Source organism: Neophocaena asiaeorientalis, unplaced genomic scaffold (assembly GCF_003031525.2).
Source record: "Neophocaena asiaeorientalis asiaeorientalis breed wild unplaced genomic scaffold, Neophocaena_asiaeorientalis_V1.1 scaffold7, whole genome shotgun sequence".
In the NCBI taxonomy this organism is placed as follows: Eukaryota; Metazoa; Chordata; class Mammalia; order Artiodactyla; family Phocoenidae; genus Neophocaena; species Neophocaena asiaeorientalis.
In genome coordinates this window covers 11555523-11579789 of record NW_020185337.1, presented here as the reverse complement: position 1 = coordinate 11579789, position 24267 = coordinate 11555523, and the positions used below count along the sequence as shown (strand labels likewise).

The 24267-nt window shown below is 37.3% G+C and overlaps 1 long non-coding RNA gene across 1 annotated transcript in view; it reads left to right on the top strand.

Moving 5' to 3' along the window:
* The window catches only part of LOC112393814 (uncharacterized), a 30109-nt gene extending 21523 nt beyond the window's left edge, over positions 1-8586 (top strand). Inside the window, exons 2-3 of the long non-coding RNA XR_003002027.1 lie at positions 3379-3450; positions 8489-8586. This is a non-coding gene — a long non-coding RNA (uncharacterized LOC112393814). The remainder of the gene's footprint in view (positions 1-3378; positions 3451-8488) is intronic.
* Positions 8587-24267: the final 15681 nt, after the last annotated feature.

Below are 24267 nucleotides of genomic sequence, written 5' to 3'. Positions count from 1 at the left end.
CTTAAGAACACAGGGAGGGAGAAGGGTAAGCTGGAACGAAGTGAGAGAGTGGCATTGACATATATACACTACCAAATGTAAAATAGATAGCTAGTGGGAAGCAGCCGCATAGCACAGGGACACCAGCTTGGTGCTTTGTGTCCACCTAGAGGGTTGGGGTAGGGAGGGTGGGAGGGAGATGCAAGAGGGAGGGGATATGGGGTTATATGTATACGTATAGCTGATTCACTTTGTTATACAGCAGAAACTAACACACCATTGTAAAGCAATTATACTCCAATAAAGATGTTTAAAAAAAAAAGTGACCAGGGAAAAGTATGGTAAACAGGGTTGTTTGGTAAGGTTTGTTAGGCAAATTTGAGTTGGTGCTTTCTTCATTGCTAAGAGTGTTAAGAGTCCTCTTCTGGTAGGAGAGAGGGAGACATTTCTACAAATGAAAATTTCCTTTATAAATGTAATTTCCTTTACAAAAGGAAAACTTGTGTCTTGTTTGTAGGGCTTTTCCTGCATCTTTTGGTTCTCAGTGGCCTTTTGGTTCTCATAATCCATATGCCAAAGAGGCATATTTTGGAGTGGTATATTCTGATACCCCTCAATATCTACAAGGGGCTAGAAATTCTACTGTTTTTTGCAGTAGGAACCAGAATCCATCTCAAGTTGCCAGAATCTAGTTTTGCAAACAGTGTTGGATGGTCTTTACTCTTTCCCTCCATGAGATGAGCAACAAAGAGCATATGCCTACAGGGCTTCTTCAGGTCATACCCAGCGTGTTAGGCAAGGCCTGGTGCTAGAAAACAACAAAGAATTGACACAAACAAGAAGACTTCAAGAAATTTTAGGGATAATTATTACTCATATTTTTTTCATTCTTATTATGGTAAAATACATAAAATATTTACCATTGTAACCATTTTTAAGTGTATAGTTAAGTAGTATGAAGTATATTGATAACATTGTGCAACTATCACCACCATCTCCATACTCTTATCATCCTGTAAAATGGAACTGTATCCAATAACGCCTCATTCACCTCTTCCTCCCAGCCCCAGGTAACCACCATGCTACTTTCTGTCTCTGATTTTGACTACTCTAAGTACCTCATATAAATGGAATCATAAGTATTGTCTTTTTGTGACTGGCTTATTTTACTTAGAATAATGTCTTGAAGGTTCATCCATGTTGTAACATATATCAGAATTTTCTTTTTAAGTCTGAATAATACTTTATTGTATGTGTATACCACATTTTGCTTATCCCTTTATCAGTTTGTGAATACTTAGGCTGCTGCCACGTTTTAGCTATTGTGAGTACTGCTGCTCTGAACATGGGAGTACAAATATCTCTTCAAAATTCTGCTTTCAATTCTTTTGGGTATATACCTAGAAGTGGAATTGCTAGATCACATGGTAATTCTATTTTTAATTATTTGGGGGACCATCATACTGTTTCCATAGTGGCTACAGGATTTTACCTTCCCACCAATAGTGCAGAAGGATTCTAGTATCTCCACATCTTAATAGCTATCATAATATGAGATGGCCTCTCATTGTACTTTTTATTTGCATTTCCCTAATGATTGGGGATACTGAGCATCTTTTCATATGCTTGTTGGCCATTTGTATATCTTCCTTGGAGAAATGTCTATTCAAATCCTTTGCTCATATTTTAATTGCATTTCTTATTTTTCTGTTACTGAGTTTTAGGAGTCCTCTGTATGCTCTAGATATTAGTCCCTTATCAGATATATGATTTCCAAATATTTTCTCTCATTCTCTGAGTTGCCTTTTTTACTCTGTTGACATTGTCTTTTCATATGTAGTTTTTTAATTTTCATGAAGTTCAGTTTGTCTATTTTTGTTTTGTTTTGTTTTCTGTGCCTTTGGTGTCATAGCCAAGAAATCATTGCTGAATCCAATGTTATGAAGCTTTTGCCCTATGTTTTCTTCCAAGAGTTTTTTAGTTTTAGGCCTTACATTTAGATCTTTGATCCATTTTTGGTTAACTTTTGTGTATGATGTTAGGTAGGGGTTCAACTTCATTCTTTTGTATGTGGATATACAGTTTTACCAGCACATTTTTTGGAAAGACTGTCCTTCCCCACTGAATGGTCTCGGCGCCCTGGTCAAAAATCAGCTGGCCATATATGAGAGAATTTATTTCTGGGCTCTCTATTATGTTCTGCTGATCATAGGTCTGTCTTTATGCCAGTACCACGCTGTTTTGATTACTGTTTCTTTATAGTAAGTTTTGAAATTAGGAAATGTAGGTCCTCCAGCTTTGCTCTCCTTTTTCAAAATTCTCTTGGTTATTTAGGATCCTTTGAGATTCTATATGAATTTTAGCATAGATTTTTCTATTTCTGCAAAAAACATTGCTGGGATTTTGATAGGGATGCATTGAATCTGTACATTGCTTTTGGTAGTATTGACATCTTAACAGTATAAGTCTTCCAATCCATGAACATGGAATTATGTTTCCATTTATTTTTGTTTTCTTTAATTTCTTTCAATATTTTATAGTTTTCGTTATACAAATCTTTCACCCTCTTGGCTAACTCCTAAGTATTTTATTCTTTTTAATGCTATTGTAAATGGAATTGTTTTCATAGTTTTCAGATTGCTCACTGTTAGTGTATAGAAATGCAACTTATTTTTGTGTGTTAACATTGTACCCTGCTACTTTGCTGAATTCATTTATTAGTTCTAACAGGGTTTTTTTGTGTGGAATCTTTAGAGTTTCTGTATATAAGATTATATCATCTGAGAACAGAAATAATTTTACTTCTTCCTTTTGAATTTGGATGCCTTTTGTTTCTTTTTCTTACCTAAGAATTTTAAGTACAGTTATTCATAGCTTTAAAGAAATTTTGTAACTTCATAAATTCTCCATTGCTTGTTGATGAAAAATTAATCAATAGATCTAAGAAAGAAACGGAAATTTTTATTCGAGCCAAATTTGAGGATTATAACCCTGGAAGAGCATCTCAGAAATCTCTGAGAACTGTTCTACCCGTTAGAAGTCAAGGCACAATTATATAAGTTTTTTGAGACAGAGGGCTGTGCATTATATGACGTATTATTGACAGTTTATGCAACCCAGGTGTAAGCGTCATCTTGGCCCCTTACAGGATCAAGAAGGAATATTATGTTTTAAGGAGTTGTCTTGTTGATGCTAGGAGAATGTTGCTCTTTTCAATTGAGCAGGCATTTCTGCCGATGGGGGAGGTTTGGTTGATGCATAATATAGATACACAATGCACAATAATGGGGAGAGGAGGCCAAAGAGCAGAGAAAATTTTTTACGTTTAAATTTTTCTTGTCTTGCCATAAAATGTGAATTTTATTTTACATTATTATTGCTTACACTTTTGTTTTTCAGTCTGTGAAGTTAATCAAGCAGTCTTAAGAGTTGGAGGCAGTGCTGGATGAAAAAAAGGCAAATGTATTTCAGGTATTGATTATAGCCATCCATCAAAAAACCCTCACATGTTCTCAGGAAAGCTCAAGTAAGCATAGATTTTTCTGCGTTGATATTTTGATCATACCCATTATGTCACTTCATAATTCAGTATAAAGGAGCAGCATTTTTTTTTAATTTTTATTTTATATTGGAGTATAGTTGATTAGCAATGTTGTGTTAGTTTCAGGTGTACAGCAAAGTGATTCAGTTATATATATACATGTATCTATACTTTTTCAAATTCTTTTCCCATTTAGGTTATTGCAGAATATTGAGCAGAGTTCCCTGTGCTACGCAGTAGGTCTTTGTTGGTTATCTGTTTTAAATATAGTAGTGTGTATATGTCAATCCAAAACTCCCAATTTATTGCCCCCCCACCTTCCCCCTTTGATAACCATAACCTTGTTCACTGAGTGCACAGTCTATGATTTGGCACTATCCAATCCTTAGAAGAATCATGTACAGGTTTTTTTTTGGTTTTTTTGCAGTACGCGGGCCTCTCACTGTTGTGGCCTCTCCCGTTGCGGAGCACAGGCTCCGGACGTGCAGGCTCAGCGGCCATGGAGTATGGGCCCAGCCGCTCCGTGGCATGTGGGATCTTCCCGGGCCGGGGCACGAACCCGTGTCCCCTGCATCGGCAGGCGGACTGTCAACCACTGCGCCACCAGGGAAGTCCATCATGTACAATTTTTATTTACAGAAGAGAAAACTAAAGTTCAAAAAGATTTGTGATGAATGTGTGACTTATAAGTTACAGGGCTAAGATAAAAGCCCAGTTCTGATTCCAGGATCCTTTTCACAATACTACAGTGCTTTCATATTACTTTCGTACTAGCAAGTGTTTGTTTGAGAACAGAAAAAAAAAGAAATGACTAAAGTCAAAATGGTTTGTAAAGTGATTTTAAAATGCTATTTGCACATCTTACAAATTTGAGTTTGAGTTGTAAGAATTTTTGGCCCATGGAAAGAAATTGTTCTGCAATCACTGCAATAGTATCTAATACTATTAGATACCGCTAATAGTTATGTATAGCTATTATTGCTGTAGAAAACCCAGTAGCTTTGCCATTTAAAAGGGGAGATATTCTTTTGAGTGAATTCCCAAACAAGGTAGAGGTATCAAAGTCACACTACTACATAGATACAAAAACTAAAGAATAAAAAAATTAGGGCTTCCCTGGTGGCACAGTGGTTGAGAGTCCGCCTGCCGATGTAGGGGATACGGGTTCATGCCCCGGTCCGGGAAGATCCCACATGCCGTGGAGCGGCTAGGCCCGTGAGCCATGGCCGCTGAGCCTGCACGTCCGGAGCCTCTGCTCCGCAATGGGAGAGGCCACAACAGTGAGAGGCCCGCGTACCGCAAAAAAAAATTAAAATAAGACGTGTTTTGGTGATGGGATTGTGGATGATTTCACTTTCTTTTAACAACAACAGAAAGTCCTTTGTAGCTATCGTCTTTGCTTATTTTGAAATAAATAAACATCAGGAAGAAAAATATAAAGGAGTTTGCTTATAAATTGCTCTTCTAACATTACTTAAAAAATTATTTTCCTGAGCCTTGGGACTGCTTGAATTCTGGATAAACTTACTCAGTTTCTTAGAATTAATTTTTTGGACTCCTTTTCCAGCACAAATCCTTTGGTCTATGCTAAGACAGTAAATTCTGTCTCCCAGGCAACTTTGTGTAAATCAAAGCTGAAGATCAGACCAAAGTTAATGCATTACATTAAAGTAAAATAGGATTGCTTTGCATTTCAATTGGTGTTATTCGATTTTGTGTGATTAAATGTCCCTATTACCATTGTTGGTTAATTCTAGGTAATTTGAACCTCTTGTACATTTAAGGTCTGAAGCATTTTATAAAAGAAAAATGAAATTTTAAAAATTAAACAGTAGTCAAACAAAAGAATTAATCAAGTGATAAATATTTGTCTTCATTATTAATAAAAGACATTGAAATGCAAACATCAGTGAGGTAACATTACTCACCTATAAAATAAGCAGATTTAGAAGATAATAACCAACACCACTAAGGGTGCAGAGAACTGTTTCCTGTATTGGTTCCATATTCAGGTCCTCATTATCTCCTACCTGGCCAATCTCAAAAACTCCCTTCTAACTAGTCAGCCTGATCCCAGTCTAATAGTTCTTAAATCTAGTCTTCACACTGCAGCCTGAAAAGTCTATCTAAAATATAATTCGAACCATAATACTGCTTGTGTTTCTCAGCCTCTTAGTTTCCAAGGAAGAATAGTCCGTTAATGATGTATCTGTAAAGAAATAGCTAAATGTATGGTTACAGTTCGATTCTGCCACGGTTAGTACTAAATCCAAGAGTTGTTCCTCTGACAGCCACAGGAAGCCAAATTGAATTACAATGTTGTTGAGGAAGCATGGGATTAGAATAGGGACATCAATTATATTGGTTAAGGGAATCAGGTTAAAGAAACTTGGAGCTGTCGCCTCCTCAGCCATTTTCATCAGTCTGAACATTCTCTGCCTGGTCAGTGCTTGGATGGACGTTAGCAACTTTGTATCTGGGGGTTTCATATTCTCTACCCCAAACAGAATTTACCTTTTTGTTTATGTAAGGGAGACAAAACTTTTCCTCTGTCCTCTTAGGGCCTCTGACTGAACCTGAGAATTAAATTGATATAGACAGATTAACAGGAAAAGCATACAAATGTTATTTCCACATGTACATGGATGTCTTCACAGGAAAATGAAGACCCAAAAAGTGGTTAGACCTGTGTGCTTGTATACTAGATTGAACAAACTGTAGTAATTATGGAAAAGTACCTAAAATACATGGGGAGACTAAAGGAACATAAGGGTTATTTTAACAAGGTTTGTTTGTGCAGTTTCTTCACAACCTTGACTCCCTGTCCCTGGTGATAAGAATGTTCTCTTCCTCCAGGTGCAGGAGGACTCTTTTGCAAGGGAGTTTTCTCTCCTGTGTTCAGGAAGAAAAGGGGAGGTCAGCGTGCCTCTCTTGCATTTGTTGTTTTTCTAGTGTCTGTAGCTCAAAACAGTTAATATGCCAAATTAGTATTTTGGGGGTGGTGTGTTTTGAACCCCTACGTTTACATCATTTTTCTAAATGAGATATACCACTACTTAGGGTTTTACTTATTTAACTTTAATCACATTCCAGACTTGCCTCTCAAGATTGCACCTAGGTTGTTTTGATTAGAGTTTGAGGCATTCCCAAAATCTTTAATCCTGTAGTTCTACACAGTCTCCAAGTTTACTCCTACAAAGTCACTAATTTAAGCAAATATTTGAAACCTACTCTATGCAAAGCACTATTTGATGTTCTGGGGATAACCTATGACCTAGACAGACCTGTTCCTATTTTTTGTAAAAGCCATAAGAGTAGCTTTCCCAGAGAGCAATCTTATTTTTCTTATTATTATGTTCTTGGGTGGCCTTTCACTGTTGATACTATTTCCAAAATTAAATCATTGGGAAGTTTGTTAAAAACTTTAAGCCATCATTTTGTATCATAAGTAACCACCTTCCAGTTGTCTCTCACATGTTGGCTTTTCTTAAGATGTAGCACTGAGGATGATCCTGTTTTCCATTCTCCTTAAATTTAACAGTAGATAATTTTAGATAACATGTAGAATAACAGGCCTTGCATTTAATTAACGTTAAAGGGTTTGAGTTAGGGGTGTAGAGTTGAATGAAATTTAATGAAAATTATCATTAAATTGTTGGATACATTCAGATACTTCTCTCATTCTTCATTCACCTGACAGTGTTGAACTTTTATTTGAACTCTATGTTTCGAGCAGCAGTGGTTGAGAAATCCGTGTACCCTTTCATGTTCTGGGAAATGGCTAACTACAAAGCACAACTCTGGCCTCACATGTTCCGAGATGTCTCTGTCATTCCGCATAACCCCACATGGCAGATGACACCCTTGTTTATCTGCCCCTATAAAACCCCAGGCCTCTCCCTTTTCTTTGAGACATTCCTCATTAAATAGTCTCTTTATTGCAGTCAGACAAATAAAATAATTTCCTTAATTGTCTAGCGCATTTTGTCTTTCACACACCAAATCATAATGCTCAATGCTGCCTTAACACCAAGTTGGTTGGGTTTTTATGAGAATTAAATGAGTTAATATTTGTATAGCACTTTGAATGGTATCAGACATCTAGTATGCGTGCAACGGTATATTGTCTGTAATACCTATATTATCTACAGTAATAACCATTATTATTTCATTGTTGTTAACTCCTAATCAACATTAGAGAAAAAATATTATTCAAATTGTTAAAGAAAATATTATCCATGACCCTTGTTGAAGGTGGTAAGTAAGGCAGATGTTATTCAAGGGGGACCATCGCAATGGATGTAGGGACAAACTGCAGTGAGATCTTGCAGTGGGAGAGAGAGATTGGACTCAACTCCCAATACAGCAGAGGCAAGTGGGAGGTTTTAGCCATGGAGCAGAGCTGGGAGTGGGGGGTGGTCATTACTAAGAGGAAATATCAGGGGTAAGGGGGGAGTCTGGCGAAACTGACCTAACAGGATTCTTGCTGAAGGCAGGCCAGGGTGATCAGACACCACCTGGGGGATGGTGGCAGATAAGGAAGCAAATTACATATTGAGGGTTAAAGTGGCTTATCAGGAATCTTGATAAAATTGGAAAATGCTGAAAGGGACACCTAGTCAGGCCTAGCTGAAAAAGAGTTCTACGGAAACTGAGTAGGGTTCGGTCAAGGAGAGAATCTTTGTCATCAGGCAAGGAAGTTTGGAAAAATATACTCATCTATATATTTTATTTTCAGTGCTGCAATCTGACCTAAGTTGGCCAGAAGAGGAGGAGCAGGAAAAGGTCAAAGGGGAGGTGTGGGAATGGCAAGGTTGAGAGAAGGAGAAATATATGGTCCATTCCTCAGAATTGATATTCTCCTAGATTCCCAATGCTACTTCTAGACAATAGAGTGAGCACCTTCCCTTCCAGTCTCATCATGTGAAATGTAAATCCTCAGTCAAACTCCCCTTCCCCTGTTCACAGCATCACAGTTCTCGTCTAGCAGAGACCTCTTCCTTCTCCTTGGATACCTTCAGGCTACAACAGTACCTTCTTCCAGTATCCTCCATACCCTAAGGTAATGTAACAGCTCCACTTCCCTTAGTCTTTTCTTTCCTCCCTTGATTCTGTAGACCTCCATCTCTATTCCATCCGCCAGGCAGAGCCTTTACTTTGATCTCATCACAATGAGCAACCCTCTGATTCTTTTTTTTTTTTTGCGGTACGCGGGCCTCTCACTGTTGTGGCCTCTCCCGTTGCGGAGCACTGGCTCCGGACGCGCAGGGTCAGTGACCATGGCTCACGGGCCTAGCTGCTCCGCGGCATGTGGGATCTTCCCGGACCGGGGCACGAACCCGTGTCCCCTGCCTCGGCAGGCGGACTCTCAACCACTGTGCCACCAGGGAAACCCAACCCTCTGATTCTTTAAATCAGAAATCCCTTCTTTTCAACAGAATTTCTTTTTTACATGCCACATTTTCCCTTTTACCTTACAGAGGCTAACTTGCTTTTTACCTTCATTATGAATTTCAGTTAGCTAAGTCATTCACTTTTTCTCAGGTTAAAAGTTACTTTCTTACCTCCCAAGATTCTCTTCAGAATCTAGTGCATCGAAGATGTGTTCAGCTTCAGAGAAAAGAAACCCTGCCTAAAAGTGGCTTAAATCAGAATTCTCTGAGAGCTGCAAATGATTAAAAGTAAGCTGAGATAGTGATCATTTAGTCTTTAGAGTGGGCATTTAAGGTATGAGAGATTGTCTACAGTCCTAAGCAGCTTTGTCTAGCTACCTACATGTGGAACATGAATATTATCATTTCCCTGTGTGCTAAGATATGGAAAAGGATGCGAAGCACTAGCTTGAAGGAATAGAAGTTTACTGTCTCACCGACACAAGTCCTGGGATAGGGAGTTCCAGGCTAATGTTATGGCTCAGCAATGCCATGCGACACCCAGACTCTTTCTACCTTCTTAGTCTATCATCCTTATCATGCTCTCATTTGTCCTCTTACTTGTTGCCTCATGGTACCAAATGGCATCAGTGCCTCCAGTCCTCCAAAACCAAAAACCAAGCAAAAAGAAGAGAGGGAAAATAGTGGTGCTAAATCACATCTGCTTATACCTCATAGGCCAGAACCACGTCACATAGCACTTCAGTTTCAAGAAAGGCTATGAAATTGGGTTTTTAGGTTACAGCTGCTGTCATAGAGTCAGACAAGAAAAAGTCAGGGAAGTAGGTGGCATGCGTATTATGTAAACCAATCTATCATATCTGAAACACCAGGATTCCAAGATGGTAATATTTAATACAACCATTTCTAGCAGAAGTTCAATACCCTAGACTTTCCTAACCTGCAGTGGACCTATGTTATCTCACCAAATCCTGAATCTTCCTCAGTGTCTGCTTCTAGTCTCTTACTAAACAGCAGGATGGAGATGGAGGAAAATGAGGCCAATCCAGTTATTAGTTCTCATTCTCCAGTTGAAATCCCATCCTTGTTGCAGCTCAGCTTTTCTAACATAGTCCTACTTGTGGTAATTATGGGTCTTTCTTTAAAATACCCATCCCTTTTCTTCATAGGGACAAAAATAATACCCAAACTGTCTTGTGTCCTATCTCATGCCACATAGAAGGTCAAAATCCCCTTTATGTTGTTAATATGAATAACAAAAGCAGAAGGGGGAGTGGGACCAGGTCAGGAACCCAGTCAAGCAGCAAAAGCATCAAGACTGAAGAGAGAGCTATTGTGAATACTTAGGATGAAAGAGACTGATCAGGATTGCAGCTGTTATCACATTGGCAACAGTGTCTTCCGAAGAGGCAGGGCAAGAAATTAGGAGGGCTTGCACTACACCCAGATAGAGCTATGAGGACTGCATTGTGTTCTAACCTGCTTCTTTTTTTTTTTTCACCTCTCGGCGTGTGGGAACTGGCGTGTGGGGTTTTAGTTTCCTGACCGGGGATTGAACCCGTGCCCCCTGAAATAGAAGCTCAGAGTCTTAAACACTGGACTGCCAGGGAAGTCCATAACCTGGTCTCTTTCGGAGGCTTCTAGTCCTGCCCCAAAGAATGTGCCACAGGTGTCCTTAAGTCACAGTGCTCTGAACCCATCACATGACAGATTACTCCAACTAATTACCTCCACAGTAGTTTCTCCTAAGTTTCTTTTTCTTTCCTTGGCATTTCACTTTGTTTTAGTCCTACATTTCTAACTACTCACAGAACAACCCCACTCAGATGCTTATGATCTGCACTGGAATTTTAGAGTGACATCTGGAACAAAATGGAAAAGTCACCTGCCCTACCATCCAAAGGATTAAGTTCCTATTTGTAGGGCATAAGCTGCAAAAAGCTTCTTGCACAGACTACTAGGAGGAAGAAAGTTGCAGGGTACCTTGAGCTAGAACTAGGACTGAATCTTGACACCTTGGTTCAGAAGAGTAAGGGAGCTGAAAAAAATTTCCATTTCAAAGCTGCCAATAGTTTTTTTTGTTTGTTTGTTTCACAAAAACATGGAACCACATTTGGGACAAACAGCCCCTTTGTTCTGATTAAATCTCTTGAATTTTTTGTTATGTAAATATACAGCAAAGACTACAATTTTTAAAAGAAGGGTTTGTTTAATTATATAAAAGATTGTTCACTGGGTAGACAAGAGTTGAATTTCAACAGATTTGGTTCCCTTGAGTGAATGTCTCCCTTGAGATTGACTCCTTTATATGTGAAAAAAGTTGCTTCTCTTGGGACATGTGAGTTGAGGACATTGCTGGTAGAAGATAAGGACCTGGAGGTCGGAGGTTGAAGGAACTGTTTATATAAGACATATTCTAAGCCGTGGGCATGAACAGTGCTGCTTTCAGCTCCAGATGGTGAAGTGTGATACAGAGCTGAGGACACAGCCTCCTCTGCCCAGAAATTTTCCTTGACTAACAAACACCCTGAGGAATGTCAGCTTTCAGAGCCTCAGACCTGGAAACACCACTCAATGTCTCCTAGTCTCTCTCTGTCTGCCTCTCTCGCATATCTCACTATATCTGTAACTCTCCTGTCTCTCTGTGGTTTCATTATCTCCACAGGATGAGCAATAAGACCGCTGGCGTCTATTTTCACAGACTTCTAACTCTAGTATTCAAAAATAAGGCCTTCCTTGCTATCTCCATCTAGAACAATCCTGGTGAAATACTGTGGCTTGGATCAGATGACTTACCTCACCAGAGGAAGAAGTATTCTGACTGACCTGGTCTGAGCCACATGGCCAGGAAAATGAGCTTTGCCACTAGAAGGTATGATTGGAGTTGGCCTGTAATCTGACTAGTGTACTTGGCAGCTAAAAACAATGGGTAGCACTTGCATTATGTGGAAAGATAAGATTTGTTTCCCAACTTTGAGCATCTATCCATTGCTTCAGAGCCCCATCTGTGCTGCCTTATAATCTCAGGCAAGCCCTTAAGGAAAGAGAGAACAGACATGTTGTTCAGATGCTTTAAGAAGGGCATCCAGATATTTGTGAAAGAATGAATGAAAAACCTGAATGAATGAAATGAATGAATGAATGAAAAACCTGAATCCATTACTTCCTGGGCCTTGCCCATCATTCACTTTATTCAACCTGCTCCTTTTCATCATGTAATGAGGTTGTCTATGGCAGGGAGTACAGGTAAGAGGAATGGTCTTCTCTGCCCTGAGTCTTGACTGGATAATAGGGGAAGAGGTTTGAGGAATACAATTCATCTTCAACAACATAAACTTGAACAACATTTAATCCCCATAAGTCTGTGAAGTAGGAATTCAAGATCGAGGATTTTTCAATGTGTAAATCAATCAGCATGAGTGTGATCAAGTTAAACTGCCTATAGAGTCAGAATAGACTTTTAATATTTACCATTTTTATTGAAAAAAATCAAGAAAATTTCTTAAAAGAGGGTAAAAGAGTTTGACTCTACTGTAACAGCAATATAATTGCAACCATTAAAAGAATTGTTCACCACAGATTCCCAGTTATCATTCAGGACAATAACAAGTATGCATTATTGTTAAGTAAGTGTCAAATTTACTTGGCAAATTCTTCTTTTTTCCATTTTTAGTGAGGTCTAACTGCCGTATAACATTGTATTAATTTAAGGTGTACAACATAATGATGTGATATATGTATATATAGTGAAATGATTACCACAATAGTTTACTCAACATCCATCACCTCACATAGTTACAATTTTTTTTCTTGTGATAAGAACTTTTAAGATCCACTCTCTTAGCAACTTTCAAATAAACAACACAGTAGTGTTAACTGTAGTCACCATGCTGTACATTACTTCCCCGGAGTTGATTTATCTTAAAACTGGAAGTCTGTATGTTTTGGCTACCTTCACCCACTTCCCCCAACCATCATGGGTGTCCTCATCTGGTTTTGGTATCAGGGTAATGTTGGCCTTGGAAAATAAGTTTGGAATTGTTCTCTCCTCTTTTATTTGTTGAAGGAGTTTGACAGGATTGATACTAATTCTTTAAATGTTTGGTAGAATTCACCAGTGCAGCCATCTGGTCCTGGACTCTTCTTTGCTTGGAAATTTTTGATTACTGAGTCAATCTCCTCACCAGTAATTGGTCCATTCTGATTTTCTGTTTCTTCATTATTCAGTCTTTTTTTCTTTCTTTTTTTAACATCTTTATTGGAGTATAATTGCTTTACAATGGTGTGTTAGTTTCTGCTCTCTAACAAAGTGAATCAGCTATACGTGTACATATATCCCTATATCCCCTCCCTCTTGCGTCTCCCTCCCACCTTACCTATCGCACCCCTCTAGGTGGTCACAAAGCACCAAGCTGATCTCCCTGTGCTATGTGGCTGGTTCCCACTATCTGGTTTACGTTTTTTTTTTCTGTTTTACATTTTGTAGCATATATAAGTCCATGCCACCCTCTCACTTCATCCCAGCTTACCCTTCCCCCTCCCCATGTCCTCAATTCCCTTCTCTACATATGCGTCTTTATTCCTGTCCTGCCCCTAGGTTCTTCAAAACCTTTTCTTCTTTTTTTTAGATTCCATATATATGTGTTCCATATATGTTCCATATATACAGTATTTGTTTTTCTCTCTCTGACTTACTTCACTCTGTATGACAGACTCTAGGTCCATCCACCTCACTACAAATAACTCAATTTCGTTTCTTTTTATGGCTGAGTAATATTCCATTGTGTATATGTGCCACATCTTCTTTACGCATTCATCTGTCATTGGACACTTAGGTTGCTTCCATGTCCTGGCTATTGTAAATAGAGCTGCATTGAACATTGTGGTGCATGACTCTTTTTCTATTATGGTTTTCTCAAGGTATATGCTCAGTAGTGGGATTGCTGTGTCATATGGTAATTCTATTTTTAGTTTTTTAAGGAACCTCCATACTGTTCTCCATAGTGGATGTATCAGTTTACATTCCCACCAACAGTGTATGAGGGTTCCCTTTTCTCCACACCCTCTCCAGCATTTATTGTTTGTAGATTTTTTGATGGTGGCCATTCTGACTGGTGTGAGATGATACCTCATTGTAGTTTTGATTTGCATTTCTCTAATGATTAGAGATATTGAGCTTTCTTTCATGTGTTTGTTGACAATCTGTATATCTTCTTTGGAGAAATGTCTGTTTAGGTCTTCTGCGCATTTTTGGATTGGGTTGTTTGTTTTTTTGATATTGAGCTGCATGAGCTGCTTGTAAATTTTGCTGATTAATCCTTTGTGAGTTGCTTCATTTGCAAATATTTTCTCCCATTCTGAGGGTTGTCTTCTAATCTTGCTTATTGTTTCTTTTGCTGTGCAAAACATTTTAAGTTTTGTTAGGTCCCATTTGTTTATTTTTGTTTTTCTTTCCATTTCTCTAGGAGGTGGGTCAAAAAGGATCTTACTGTGATTTATGTCATAGAGTGTTCTGCCTATGTTTTTTCCTCTAAGAGCTTTATAGTGTCTGGCCTTACATTTAGGTCTTTAATCCATTTTGAGTTTATTTTTGTGTATGGTGTTAGGGAGTGTTCCAATTTCATTCTTTTACATGTAGCTATCCAGTTATCCCAATACCACTCATTGAAGAAAATGTCTTTTCTCCATTGTATATTCTTGCCTCCTTTATCAACAATAAGTTGACCATATATGCGTGGGTTTATCTCTGGGCTTTCTATCCTGTTCCATTGATCTATATTTCTGTTTTCGTGCCAGTACCATACTGTCTTGATTACTGTAGCTTTGTAGTATAGTCTGAAGTCAGGGAGCCTGATTCCTCCAGCTTCGTTTTTCTTTCTCAAGATTGCTTAGGCTATTCAGGGTCTTTTGTGTTTCCATACAAATTGTGAAATTTTTTGTTCTAGTTCTGTGAAAAATGCCATTGGTAGTTTGATAGGGATTGCATTGAATCTGTAGACTGCTTTGAGTAGTATAGTCATTTTCACAATGTTGATTCTTCCAATCCAAGAACATGGTATATCTCTCCATCTGTTTGTATCATCTTTAATTTCTTTCATCAGTGTCTTATAAGTTTCTGCATACAGGTCTTTTGTCTCCTTAGGTAGGTTTATTCCTAGGTATTTTATTCTTTTCATTGCAGTCGTAAATGGGAGTGTTTACTTGATTTCTCTTTCAGATTTTTCATCATTAGTGTATAGGAATGCAAGAGATTTCTGTGCATTAATTTTGTATCCTGCTGCTTTACCAATTTCACTGATTAGCTCTAGTAGTTTTCTGGTAGCGTCTTTAGGATTCTCTATGCATAATATCATGTTATCTGCAAACAGTGACAGCTTTACTTCTTTTCTGATTTGGATTCCTTTTATTTCTTTTTCTTCTCTCATTACTGTTACTAAAACTTCCAAAACTATGTTGATTAAAATAGTGGTGAGAGTTGGCAACCTTGTCTTGTTCCTGATCTTAGTGGAAATGGTTTCAGGTTTTCACCACTGAGAATGATATTGGCTGTGGGTTTGTCATATATGGCCTTTTATAATGTTGAGGTAAGTTCCCTCTATGCCCACTTTCTGGAGGCTTTTTATCATAAATGGGTGTCGGATTTTGTTGAAAGCTTTTTCTGCATCTATTGAGATAATCATATGGTTTTTCTCCTTCAATTTGTTAATATGGTATATCACACCAATTGATTTGCATATGTTGAAGAATCCTTGCATTCCTGGGATGTTTATCCCCACTTGATCATGGTGTATGATCCTTTTAATATGCTGTTGGATTCTGTTTGCTTGTATTTTGTTGAGGATTTTTACATCTATGTTCATCAGTGATATTGGCCTGTAGTTTTCTTTCATTGCATCATCTTTGTCTGGTTTTGGTATCAGGGTGATGCTGGCCTCATAGAATGAGTTTGGGACTGTTCCTCCCTCTGCTATATTTTGGAAGAGTTTGAGAAGGATAGGTGTTACCTCTTCTCTAAATGTTTTATAGAATTCGTCTGTGAAGCCATCTGGTCCTGGACTTTTGTTTTCTTGGAAGATTTTTAATCACAGTCTCAATTTCAGTGCTTGTCTTTGGTCTGTTTATATTTTCTATTTCTTCCTGGTTCAGTCTTGGAATGTTGTGCTTTTCTAAGAGTTTGTCCATTTCTTCTAGGTTATCCATTTTATTGGCATAGAGATGCTTGTAGTACTCTCTCATGATCCTTTGTATTTCTGCAGTGTCAGTTGTTACTTCTCCTTATTCATTTCTAATTCTACTAATCTGAGTCTTCTCCCTTTTTTTCTGGATGAGTCTGGCTAATGGTTTATCAATTTTGTTTATCTTCTCAAAGAACTGGCTTTTAATTTTATTGATCTTTGCTATCGTTTCCTTCATTTCATTTTCATTTATTTCTGATCTCATCTTTATGATTTCTTTCCCTTCTGCTAATTTTGGGATTTTTTTGTTCTTCTTTCTCTAATTGCTTTAGGTGTAAGGTTAGGTTGTTTATTTGATATGTTTCTTGTTTCTTGAGGGAGGATTGTACTTATAAACTTCCCTCTTAGAACTGCTTTTGCTGCATCCCATAGGTTTCGGGTCATCGTGTTTTCATTGGCATTTGTTTCTAGGTATTTTTTGATTTCCTCTTTGATTTCTTCAGTGATCTCTTCGTTATTAAGTAGTGTATTGTTTAGCCTTCATGTGTTTGTATTTCGTGCAGATTTTTTTCTTGTAATTGATAATCTAGTCTCATAGCATTGTGGTCAGAAAAGATACATGATACAATTTCAATTTTCTTAAATTTACCAAGGCTTAATTTGTGACCCAAATATGATCTATGCTGGAGAATGTTCCATGAGCACTTGAGAAGTAAGTGTATTCTGTTGTTTTTGGATGTAATGTCCAATAAGTATCAATTAAGTCCATCTTGTTTAATAAATCATTTAAAACTGTGTTTCCTTATTTATTTTCATTTAGGATGATCTGTCCATTGGCGAAAGTGGGGTGTTAAAGTCCCCTACTATGATTGTGTTACTGTCGATTTCCCCTTTTATGGCTGTTAGCATTTGCCTTACGTATTGAGGTGCTCCTATGTTGGGTGCATAAATATTTACAGTTGTTATAAATTCTTCTTGGATTGATCCCTTGATCATTATGTAGTGTCCTTCTTTGTCTCTTGTAATAGTCTTCATTTTAAAGTCTATTTTGTCTGATATGAGAATTGCTACTCCAGCTTTCTTTTGATTTCCATTTGCATGAAATATCTTTTTCCATCCCCTCCCTTTCAGTCTGTATGTGTCCCTAGGTCTGAAGTGGTCTCTTCTAGACAGCATATATACTGGTCTTATTTTCGTAGCCATTCAACCAGTCCATGTCTTTTGGTGTGAGCATTTAATCCATTTACATTTAAGGTGATTTTCGATATGTATGTTCCTATCATCATTTTTTTAATTGTTTTGGGTTTGTTTTTGTAGGTCTTTCCTTCTGTTGTGTTTCCTGCCTAGAGAAGTTCCTTTAGCGCTTGCTGTAAAGCTGGTTTGGTGGTGCTGAATTCTCTTAGCTTTTGCTTTTTTGTAAACATTTTAATTTCTCCATCAAATCTGAATGAGGTCCTTGCTGGGTAGAGTAATCTTGATTGTACCTTTTTCCCTTTCATCACTTTAAATATGTCCTGCCACTCCCTTCTGGCTTGAAGAGTTTCTGCTGAAAGGTCAGCTGTTAACCTTATGGGGGTTCCCTTGTATGTTATTTTTCCCTTGCTGCTTTTAATATTTTTTATTTTTATTTAATTTTTGATAGTTTGATTAATATGTGTCTTGGCGTATTTCCCCTTGGATTCATCCTGTAATGGACTCTCTGTGCTTCCTGGACTTGATTAACTATTTCCTTTCCATATTAGGGAAGTTTTCAACTATAATCTCTTCAAATATTTTCTCAGTCCCTTTCTTTTTCTCTTCTTCTTCTGGGACCCCTATAATTCGAATGTTGTTGCATTTAATGTTGTCAGAGGTCTGTAGCTAAATTTTTGCTTTAGTAAATAAACTTCTGTAACTTCTAAAAAATATATATTACTGAGTGCCTAATATCTTCCTGCTGGCTACCAGAAACAGCAGAATTGTACAAGAAATTATTTTTTAAGTATCCATGAGGTACAGTGGTACACAGAAGAGGGAAGAATTATATATGGTGGTCAGTCAGAAAAGATTTAGCTAGGATATAACAGAATACAGCTTTGAAAGATAAATAGAACTTTTTCAGATGATTTCCATGAAGAAAAGCATTACAGGGAGTGGGACTAATAACGAGCAAAATGAGAGCATAAAATGATAGGATAATTTTGAGTAACTGCATGCTCTTCAACACTGCTGAACATGAATTTTGTGGGAAGAAATGCCATGAGATGTTAGTGGTAAAGCAGGTGATTATTGGAGGATCTTATCTACTATAATTGTAGTTTGAGCTTTATTCAAGGTCAATGGGGAGACATTGAAACATTTATATCAGTGAAGTCATGTGGTCATCTGGAATTTTAAATCAGTCACTTCCATCACTTTGATGGAAGACCTTTGTATCATTATGAAATACCTTTCTTTGCTTCTAGTAATACCTCTTGCATTAAAGCCTATTTTGATCTTAGCATTGCTATACCAGTTTTATTTCGGTTGGAGTTTACAAGGTATAGCCCTTGTAACCATTTTACCTTCAACTTTTATGCACCCTAATATGTAAAAAAAATTTTGCAACATATAGGTAGGGACTTTTCTCCCCATCCGACAATCTTAATCTTTAATTAGAATATTAATCCATGTATTTATTTAGCATAAATTAACTAATATAACTACTTGTTTTCTATTTGTCCCATCTGTTCTGTATTCCTTTTTTCTCTCCATTCTTTTACTCTTTTGAATTAGTCAAGTAATTTTTACTGTTCATTCTCCTCCTTCCCACAATTAGCTTATTAGTTATATAATTTTTAACTTTTATTTTACAGGTTACTCTAGGGCAGGGTTTCTCAACCATGTTATGATTGATATCTTGGACTGAAGAATTCTTTATGGGCTGGGAAGAGGCTGTTCTGTGTATATTATAGGATGTTTAGCAGCATCCATGGTTTCCACCCACTAGATACCAATAGTACCACCCATGCTGCTACAGTCATGACAGTCAAAAATGTCTTCAGACATTGTCACATATCCCCTATGGGTCACAATCCCTCTTCTTGAGAATCACTGCTCTAGAGCTGGGCTGTCCAATATGTTAGCTAGTAGCCACATGTGAGGACTTGAAGTGTGGGTAGTCCACTTTGAGATGTGCTGTAAAAGTAAGACAACAGATTTTGAAGACTTATTATTTTAAAGACCCTCATTAATAATTTTATATTGATTTATATCTTAGATATATTAGGTTAGAAAAATATTATTAAAATTAATTTCATCTGTTTTTTTTCTACTAGTTTTAAATATAACTGCTAGAAATTGAAGATCTACTTATGTGATTCTCATTTGTGGCTTGCATTACTTCTCTAGAGATTATGACATACATCCTTCACTTACTCAAGTCTATTATAAACTAGTACTTTTACAAGTGCCAGACAATGCAAGGATTTTGGAACACTTCCACTCTGTTAACTGCTCCTTGCCTCCTTTTGTGCTATTGCTGTCAGGTATTTTAGTTCTAGATATTACAAATGTCATTTGGCATTACTATTATTGTTTTATACAGTTAATGTTAACCTACATTTGACCCTTTCTGTTGCTATTTACTGCTGCCTGCATTTCCATGCTTTCATCAAGGATCATTTCTAATTGAAGCACTGCCTTTTTTATTTCTTTTAATGCACACCTACTATTGATTAAGTTCTCATTTTTTTTCTTTTTCTGAAAATGTCTTTCATTACAGGTAAATGAATTTTTACATATGTAAACACTTATGTTACCATGACCTAGCTCAAGCACTCTAGAAGAATTTCCAGCAGGCTAGAAGGCTCTGTTGTATCCTCCTAATCAAGATTTTCCCAGAGCTAACACTATCCCGACCTTTATAACCACAAATTAGTTTTGCCTGCTTTTAACCTTCATATAAATGTACTTATACAGTATATACTCTTTTGTGCCTGCTTTCTTTTGCATAACATTGTATTTATGAGATCCATTCATTCTGTGGCATGTAGCAGTTTTCTGAATAATATTCCATTGTATGAATTACCACAGTTGGTTTATCCCATATCATATTGATACATATTCAGGTTGTTTTCAGATGACTGAGATTATGAATAAAGCTCTGTGATCATTCTTGTACATTTACATGGTGAACATAAGCACTTATTATACTAGGAATGAAATTGCTGATCATTTAAGAGTAGACCATTTAATAGATACCACCAAACAGATTTCCAAAGTGGCTGTACCAATTAACACTCCCATTAGCAAACTATGAGAGTTCCTTTCTCCACATCCTCACTAACCCTGTGGTATAGTCAGCCTTCCTGTTGGATAACAGTCTTTGGGTGGATATGCCTTATGATTGTAGTCTTCTGATCTTTGGCTTCCCTTTTCACTTGTTAACATTGTCTTTTCATGTACGTAAGTTCTTAATTTCAGTGAAGTCCAATTTTCCAGTGTTCTTTATTGTGGTTAGTATGTTTTGTTTACGAAATAATTGCTTACCCCAAGGCCAGGAAGATAGTTTCTTATTATTTAGTCCAGAAGTTTTATCATTTACCTTTTACACTTAGTTCTATGATCCATCTTAAATTATTTTAATTTTTGAAGGATAGTTTTGCCTGTTTGGAATTCTAAGGTATTTGTTTTCACTTGATTACAGAAACTTCTAGTTTTTTTGTTGTTGTTGTTATTTTCATCATTTCTGTTGAGGCGTCTTACTGTTTTTCTTCTGGCTACTTCCAAGATTTTCTCTTTATATTTCACTTTCAGCAGTTTGACTAATAATGTGTTTATTATTAGTCTAGATGGTGTTTTAATTATCCTGCTTGAAGTTCATAACCCTTCTAGATTCTATTATTTTGTCTTTCATAAGTTTTTAAAAATTTATGTCATCATGTTTTCAAATATTGCTTCTGCTCATTCTGTCCTCTCCTTTCTAGGATTCAGATTACGTGTACGTCAGAAAATGTCATCATGCCCCAGAATTCTTAAGCTCTTTTCTACATTTCCTATCTCTTTTTCTCACCATAACTCAATCTGGATAATGTTTTCTGATCTTTCTTATATTTCATCAACCCTCTCTTCAGCCATGTCTAATATCTATTGTGCTCATTAGCTAAGTTCTTGAGTTACTATAATTTTTAGTTCTAGAATTTTCAAAGATAATTTGATAAATCCAGTTTTCTGTTGAAATCCCTTATCTTTTCATCTTTTACTTAAATGTATTAATTAATGGTTATTTTAAAGTTCATACGTAATAAATACAATATATGGATCTCTTTGTGTTTGTTTCTTTTATCTGTTTTTTTTTTTTCTCTCTCTCTCTTGGGTTGTGGTCATGTCCTGGCATACCTATAATTTTCCACAAAATGCTGGGTGTTGTGTGTGAAAATTTGTAGTGATAACCTGAAGCTCTGGATCATGCTTTCTTTCTCCAAAAAAGGATTTAGGTTTTGGGGTTTTTTTTTTCCCCTGTAGGTGGTTAGAATAGGGATATATCACCTTGAATATACTCTTGGGTTGTACCAATTCACAGTTGAATTTCAGTTTTTTGGGTTTGTTTTTTTTTGCGGTACACGGGTGGCCACTGTGGTGGCCTCTCCCGTTGCAGAGTACAGGCTCCAGACGCGCAGGCTCAGCGGCCATGGCTCACGGGCCCAGCCGCTCCGCGGCGTGTGGGATCTTCCCGGACCGGGGCACGAACCCGTGTCCCCTGCATCAGCAGGCGGACTCTCAACCACTGTGCCACCGGGGAGGCCCTGAATTTCAGTTTTGTGATAGCTCCATATTTTCACTTTGTACTCTTTCTAGGATGTTTCCCTTCATGGGTCTCAACTGAAAGTCTGGAGGGTTTACCATAGCCTCTTTTCTTTAGGTCCTTAAACTCCAAATTTTGTCTCCCCACCATTGTAAGACTGATGAAATTCCTGCTCAACCTCTTGGCCAATGATTTCTGTTTGATTTCTAATCCGCTCATTCTACACCATGCACAGTAAGCACATGCCTGGAGAGGATAAGCAGCGCAGCGTGTTGGGATCATCAGGTACCAATTTATGTACCTTCTCTCCAAGATCTTGGTTCATGGGTTACTAGTTCCTAGATACCTAGCTCTTTGATGCTTCAAGACCAAGAAAGAAATCAGTGATGCTCAGATGATGGATAGTGGTGCCACTAACTGAACAGGGCATAAAAGATAAAAAATGATTGAGGGGGTCATAATGGAAAGGGATGTGGTCAAGAGGAAGAGACAATAAATTCTGCTTTTATAATGTTTAAGGTGTTTGTGGCTCTTCTAAACAAAGATAACCACTAAGCAACTGGATTTAGGGAAAGAGGTTTGGGCTATTGATACAAATGTGTAAGTTATCTGAATATAAGTGATGCTTAAAATTATGAGATCAGATGCAATCATGAAGGTAGAGTTCTATATGTAGAGTAAGTGAACCAGGCTTAAGATATAACTCTGGAAAACTCAAATATTTAAGATGAGATAATAAATATCTGTTTAGAATCAGTCTCAATTAATTAACTACAAAAATAGTTCAGTAGTCCAAGAAAAGAACTGTCAATCCTGTCTCTTTAATTATTCCATGAAAAATTATTTCTTCCAAATGTTAGTTTATAATCTTTCCTCGTATAGTTCTAAATTAACAAAACTATCATGTTAGTAGATCCATAGGGAAGCTGTTAGTCATGTATTTCCATAAAGATTTATGTTTCTAGAACATAGGATAAACACCAGAAGAATATAATGAAACAAAGGTAGCATATGTAAGTTCAAGCTGGAATTGATCTGTTGTTATTGGTTTAGAAAGTAGGCTCTGGGCTTCCCTGGTGGCGCAGTGGTTGAGAGTCTGCCTGCCGATGCAGGGGACATGGGTTCGTGTCCCAGCCCGGGAAGATCCCACATGCTGTGGAGCGGCTGGGCCCGTTAGCCATGGTCGCTGAGCCTGCACGTCCGGAGCCTGTGCTCTGCAACGTGAGAGGCCACAATAGTGAGAGGCCCACGTACCGCAAAAAAAAAGAAAAAAAGAAAGTAGGCTCTGAAGTATCTGAATCTAACTGTCAAATGTGTATCCTGTCTTTTCCACTTATTAGTTTTATAATATCGGGAAAGATGCTTAATCTCTCCAACCCTCAGTTTTCTTATTGGTAAAATAAAAATAAAAGCAGTACCTATTCCATTGGCTTGCTATGACAATGAAATGAAGTGATGTGGGTAAAGTGTTTAGCACAGTGTCAGGCATATAATAAACTATACATAAATGTGAAAAGGTATATAACTTCAGACCAATTACATGAAGGTAAAATTGGTAGGTCATTCAAACCACTGTTGGATTCAAGCTTAGAACACCTTTTACCTATGTCTAAATGCCAGCAGAAATCCAGTTGTAATATTTTTCGCCCCTTTAATTACCAAAATTGATTCAACTTTGAATGTTTCCTTTTTCTATATGTCTCTCCCAAAATAAAAATAAAGATGCATTTCCCACATAGATTGACCATCTTTTTGTCAAAGTATATGAGTGACTATGATCCTTGTTTGAACTGCCTTTGCATATGTAACCGATGTGTGCCTTCCAAACTAGAGGAAAGTTATATTATCTAAAATGACTAATGTAAAAGTGTACACTAGATTTATCAGGTGTTGAGCTACAGTTAATCATACTCCCAAAAGATCTAGGTACTGCTTCTTTTTAAATTCTGCATGACCAGACTATTTCAGGGGAATTAACTCTCCTAAACCAAGAACAAAATTTGTATTTGGCCAAAATGACAACTTCACTCTTGAAACCAGTGAACTTTAATGATTCAGAAGCTAAATGCTTGCTATTTTATCCCAAGATAATAAGTAAGGTGTTTTTTAAATTTAATTTTATGTTTTTATACAGCAGGTTCTTATTAGTCATCCATTTGATACACATCAGTGTGTACATGTCAATCCCAATCTCCCAATTCGTCACACCACCACCCAATAAATAAGTTTATATTCAACACTGAGTAATGGAGCCGTTGACTTTCTTTTGTCTTCAGAGATTGTTTGAACATTTTTTACCTGTAATACTGTCTCCATCTGAGTGTGCTTGGTTAATGTGCACAGAATTCAGAAAGCATTCTTCTTTCTTTAAGAAATATACTTTACCTGTGTGCATGGCAAAGAAGAAACTTGCTT